At 39.8% G+C, this 6,000-nt stretch overlaps 1 protein-coding gene across 9 annotated transcripts in view; it reads right to left on the minus strand.

The window, feature by feature from the left end:
- Positions 1 to 5,770, minus strand: part of adgrl2b.1 (adhesion G protein-coupled receptor L2b, tandem duplicate 1) — a 100,024-nt gene extending 94,254 nt beyond the window's left edge. For 4 of the 9 annotated variants that reach the window (XM_084008252.1, XM_084008250.1, XM_084008251.1 and 1 more), the window contains exon 1: positions 5,723 to 5,741. The gene's annotated coding sequence lies outside the window, so the exon portion shown is untranslated. Of the gene's footprint in view, positions 1 to 5,722 lie in introns of all 9 variants that reach the window. The other 5 variants (XM_084008254.1, XM_084008255.1, XM_084008247.1 and 2 more) reach the window with 2 other exon arrangements.
- Between the last annotated feature and the right edge of the window lie 230 nt (positions 5,771 to 6,000).

Genomic DNA, 6,000 nt, shown 5'->3' on the forward strand with positions numbered 1-6,000 from the left:
GAGGGGGAAAATAATAGAGCTCTCGGCTCCGTTTTTTTTTTAAAGACAATAATAATTATGAAACGGATAATCTGCACATCTTGAAAATGGATTCAAAAGAAAGATCCATCATCCAGACACGGCAGAACAAAGCGACGGACTCAAAGGGATGCCATTACTCATCACAAGTCACTACCAGTTGGCATTAACCAGCTGTGTAGCTAGATGTCTTTTTGGGGGACTTGTTTTTTTTTTAGGGGGGGGGGGCGTAATAAATCACTCAGAGTTGCTGTGGAATGCAATCCAGGCCTCTGGAACAGCTTGGTCTTGGAAGAGGTGATTTTCTGTTTCTAGGCTGACATTCCTCATTATCTATTTTGGCTTGCCTTGCGTGCACACTGGGTCGTGGAAAAGGCTGGTTAAAAACTGAGCAGTGAGGGGGACGGGGGCTTGAATGCTCCCCTGAGCCCCCCCACCGCCACCCTCTCCAGCAAAGCTCAGCATGCCTCTATTTGAAGAGGAAGCGAGGGAGGTTATCCCTACCTTGGCCTTGCTTATGAATTTTCCCTGCCCATTCACAGAGGAGGCTTGTTACCAGAGCAAGCAGACATAGTGGAGAGCCACGCTGCAAAGCTTTATTCAAGCTGAGGGGAGAATCTGCTGTGGATTAAGCCTCGTCCGCAGTCTGGTCCTAATTCACTCCTTTTGTGCAGTCAGACTGTAGGAGTGCTTCTGATTTATCTATACCTTTGAAGGCTCGCTCAGGTTTGATACATTTCAGGAGTCAATAATAATAAAAATGCTATACATACAATGGGACTCCATTATATAACTCGTAATTATTTATAAACTGCGATAGTCATTATAAGAGCACATCAACACTTTATTACTGTGCAATACTGAGCATTTTCAAATGTGTAGGGAGTCTACATATTAAAGAGATATGAATCACTGGAGGTCAATTAGGCTCCATAGGCAGTACTGCATGATGTAATTCGTAACCTGTCATCAAAGTTAACTTTTTAAGATTTTGAAGGCTGTGCGCAGTACAAGTACAAGTGCTGAGTTATATATTCAATGGGAGTAAATGGTCCTTCATAGACACTCATGTAATATATACGTCATGATTACTCATCACCTGCGTGTTATCATAATGATGGTATGTATACTTGATCAGTGTGCGATTCTGAGCGTTCTGAGATATCCCTGAGGGATATCAATACAAAGTTTGCTTGTTAATTCGTAACATTCACAGTTATCAATAAGAAACATTTCTTTGCAGCTGAAGGACGAGATACAAATCAGAGAAGTCTTTCAATGCACATTTGATGTGAAACGAAGAAACTGAGAATAAATAAGATAAGATAAAACTTTATTCCTCCCACGGTGGAGGAAACTTACAATCACAATCGCACGATGATAGATTGGTTTTAGGAAGTAGATTGCCATTTTGAAACCTTGATTTCTGCATTTTGGCTGTTCTTGATTTTTTGCAATCAGGAGTGACACGAAAAGGTGAAGCTAAGTCCAACCGAACACTGGATAAAACATTTTGCAGTGACAAAAACAGTTGCACATGAATCAAATGAGAATTAGGGTCACATTCTCGTAGAATCGGGCTCCTTTTTGCAACCAGAGGAGTCGCCACCTGCTGGCTATTAGAAAGAATGCAAGATTCGGCACGTCCTCGTCGGCTTCACTTTTCAGACCCTGAGGTCATATGAATGCTTTTTGTTGCATGAAAGGTTTTCGAAACAGAACTGACAAAAAAGACACATAATAATAATAATAATAAGTATGCAAGATAATATGAGTAATATTGTTGCAGGATAACAATCATCCTAATAGTGGTAATAAAGAAATCTGTTGGCTTAATAAAATAAACCTTTCAATGAGAGCAGGAAGCAAAGGCGCAGGGCTATGACTCAGCCTCTTGCTTCCTAAAGTGTCTACAGTGCAATTTCCCCGCGTAGGTGTCATAAATTGGCCGAGGCACCCTGGGCTTAACAGCCTGCTGGGGTGGTCCTCCACCAGCCTCAGCCCAGGGTGGGCTAACGTCAGCCTGCAGGCCCAGTGGACTCGTCAATGTCGCTTCTATTCTGGTCATGGAGAGGAGCAAGTGGCGGAGTGTTTGAGTGGGAGTCAGAAAAAAAAGAAGAACCTGTTGCAAGCTGAGGTATGTTCCAAGCACATGGTGGTCTCTTCATTTTCAAAGCACTACAATGCGTTCTGAGCAGGGGGGAGGAATTTACGAGGTTGCACTCAAAGAGTAAGATTCACAAACTGATATTGCAAGTATGTCATATGTGAGCTGCCAAGAGCCTTAGTCAGGGCTCTGTTTATCTGGCAGCAGGAAGTGGACACAAGAAAGTCAAAGCTTCTGACGCTGATCTCCCTCCTAAATCAAAGCCTTCAATTTACAGCACAATTGTTTTTGCCTTTGTCTCTGTTTAAAACGCCTTTGGCATTAATCTTCAAAACAAGACACTCATAATGATGGCGGCCAATGAAGCAAGATTTGGGTGTTTTCCCAGCAATGGGATTTTTTTCTTGTATTAATCTGCAATGTATTGAGCCATTTTTTCATCTGTGCTCAACAAAGGAGCAAAGTGATGCCAAACCAAATGTCCAAATGTTTCTGTTCAAAGGCATCCATTATGATTCTCTCAGCTTGTAATGTAACACATTTTCAAAAGGGAGGGCATTGTGTTAGAATTATAACCTATTAATTAATATGCAAATAAGTAGTAAAAACTGCCAATATATTATGGTTTCCACAATCAGTTCCAAATTAGGATTAACAAATTGTATGGTTTTATGTGCAGCAGATTTCTTTCTTCTTTGCAGACAGAACATTCCTATGTTATGTGATAACCAAAACCCTATTGCAGGATGTGACCGCCCCTTCCTTTATAACCCATAAATAAAAAGATTGTGATCTATTTGTTCCTTTATAGCCCTCGGTTGGTTCTGTGACATTCTTAGATCCTTTGTGTAAAGTCAAATTTGGCTTTTTGTACATTTTTATTGCATTCCTTCTCTAACCAAATTCCTCTTGCGCTTTAATGGCTGGACGTTCCTCTGTATTTTCACTGAGAAATGGCTGCTGCTGCCAGATTTGTGGCCTGTTGTGGTCCAAAAGAACAGCACCATGGGGAACTTCAGAAAAACTCACTCAAATTTCAGTTTTTGAAATACAGTCGAGCCTAGGGGGCAACACCATCTCCCAGCCCAATATTTCAAATCAGAGATGGAGTGTTACTCTGTTCTGTGTAGAAGGGTGAATGGCCTCCCACAGAATAAAGTATATAACACGAAGCTCCATCTATGATAGACTGGCTGTGGGCTTCTGGGTGCACATGGTCACAGGCTGACACTTAAGTAACCCCTTGACAGGTGCTGAAGTCTTATGTGTCTGAAGGGCAGCTTAAGAGTTTCTGCTTTTTTTTTTTTTTTTTTTTTACAAGCCCAGCCTTGGTTTGTTCACCCCACACATGTTTTACAGTGCTCCGGCAAATGGCCTTACACTACACACTTCATAACATTACAGTGTGCACAGACTGAACAAACCCATTGTGGATTTCTGGAAATAAGTAACTATTTACACTATCTATCTATTAAAGTGTGTTTTATGTCAGTATGCTGTGAGAAACTGACTAGAGCCTGAAGGAGACTGTGAAAAGTACAGTTTTTATGGATAAAATGGCTTGTTAGGGGAATATTTCAAAAGTTTGGGAAACATGCTTATTCTTGCCTGGAGTAAGTTTAGAAGATCAATACCACTCTCATGTCTGTACAATAAATATGTAGCTTGGGTCTGCAGCAAGTTGTCTTACTGTATAAAGAATAAGTACAGGGGTTATCAACTAGCATGTTTCAGTCTGAAAATTACAAAATGATAGCTGTAATAAAATATTGTTTTCATCTCCCGTTTATTTTCTTGATGAATCAATTTGTTGTTTGGTCTAAAAAATGTCAGAAAATGGTGAAAGAATATTGATGAGTGTTTCTTAAAGGCCAGGATGACCTCCTCAGATGTCTTCTTTTGACCCCATCTCAAAGATATTCAGTTTACTGTCACAGAGGAGTAAAGAAACCAGAAAATGATTACATTTAAGAAGCTGACTTTTTGGATTTTTGAAATAATTACATTATACACATTTTTCGATTATCCAAGCAGTTGGAAATTAATTGAATAAGGTGTTAGTGAGCTTGAGAGATGTTGGTGGGAGGATAGCTATCCCCCATGTTATTAATCTCTATCCGAAGCTAAATGTCTTGGTAGTTTCATATTTAACATGAGTGGTATTATTCCTCCCTTCGAACTCTCAGTGAGTAGAATCATTATGCACATTTCACAAAATGTTTATCTAATCCTTAAACAAGCCATTTTTTCACTGAAGCATGTATTAAGTTTCCATTATATTTCTTGACCGGGGAATAATACAAAGCTACAAAACCTTGAAAATATTTTTTTTTTTTACATAACGTGTTCTGTATAATAAATGTTGCAAATACTTATTCATTCCAGGAATAGACAATGGAATCTATTCACTTGGTCTAAACTATTCAAAAACAGAACACAAGTCTTCGTGACTTAATGTACAAAAAATGTGAATATGCTGAACAAAAATAAGAAAATCTCATGAGCGTGACCTTTGGATCAGATTATTTATATTTATGTAACACTGCCTCTACTTGTTCGAAACCAAGGCCTATGAGACACAGGATGAAGTAATATTAGTTTACTCTGTAAACAGCAAAATGAATCAGGCGAAGCTTGCGGTATCGTATAGACACAGCATACATTGATTAGTTCCTGCATGGGACACATCCCCCAACTCCTCCATCTCTGCTTCTAATGTTGCTCATTGGAAATATGCTAATGAGATCAGTCACGATCGCTGATTCCCTTTGAACTTTTATTTTGTCATGGGCTGACTGAAATCACAGAGGTAGAGAGCAGGAGGTTTTCTGCCGTATGCCCACGGCCCCTCTTCCACCATCTGCCGGACCTCATTTCATTTGAATAATAAATGATAGCCCTTTTTTTTCCCTCCGCTACACAGAGGCGCTTCAGCTTCTCGTATGTTTTGCAGTTAAAAAAAAAAAAAAAAAGAAAGAAAAAGGCCATCAGCCAGGAGCAGCATTGCCCTGCCCTCGGTCTGCAGGCCACACAAGCCTGCAGCAAATGAGTTCTTCGAAGCCTCTGCCTTTACTTTGAGTAATGCACATGATCCTGTTTTTCTTTAAGAACAATAAGATACTGAAGAATATTTTCATGCTGGGTTAATTATCTCAAAAGAAAAAAAAAAAGAAGAAGCTCAGTCCCAAAGAATAAAACCAGAAATAGATTTTATCAGCAGGATATGCTCCTAAGGTTACATTCTCACCGTTGATGGCCACCGGATAACAAGAGGAGCTCCATTCAATCATTGGTACATGACAATTTATAGAGCAGTCACTCAGCATAGAGGATATAAAATGCTAGCCTGTGGCTGTGGAGCTGATGGTGGAGGCTTTAACTTTTTCCTTGCACAGATAAGGTTCCTTACTGTCAATTTACATAGTTCCCAGCTGGAGATGTGCTGAAGCAAATCTAATTCAAACTTTTCAAACCTCAAAGACACACAGCAGTGCTCCAAATAGCAATAAAGCCACTGGCCTCTGCCCTCTGGTGTACTTCCCATCGCCACACTTTATAACCCCAGCTCTCTGTGTTGAGATTGGAACATGTGCTCACCAATGGATTCAAATAGAGTCAATAGACGCCTCTTTCCCCTTCAGCAGTCAGCGTGTGGATCTAAAATAGCAAAGCAGTGTGATTAGCATGCACATACTTGGTATGAATTCAATTCATTACAATTTCCACTTCATATGAAGCAGAATCAGAACTGTGAATGCGAACAGCATGCTAATCCTCCTTTTGTGGAAAAACAAAAAAAAATGATGTATGATCCTGACTGCGTACGTTTTCTTTGAAGAGAATATTTTACAGGATTGTAAAAGCTTTGGTATTTA

The sequence above is a fragment of the Eutrigla gurnardus genome (genome assembly GCF_963514095.1).
Source record: "Eutrigla gurnardus genome assembly, chromosome: 4".
NCBI classification, from domain to species: domain Eukaryota; kingdom Metazoa; phylum Chordata; class Actinopteri; order Perciformes; family Triglidae; genus Eutrigla; species Eutrigla gurnardus.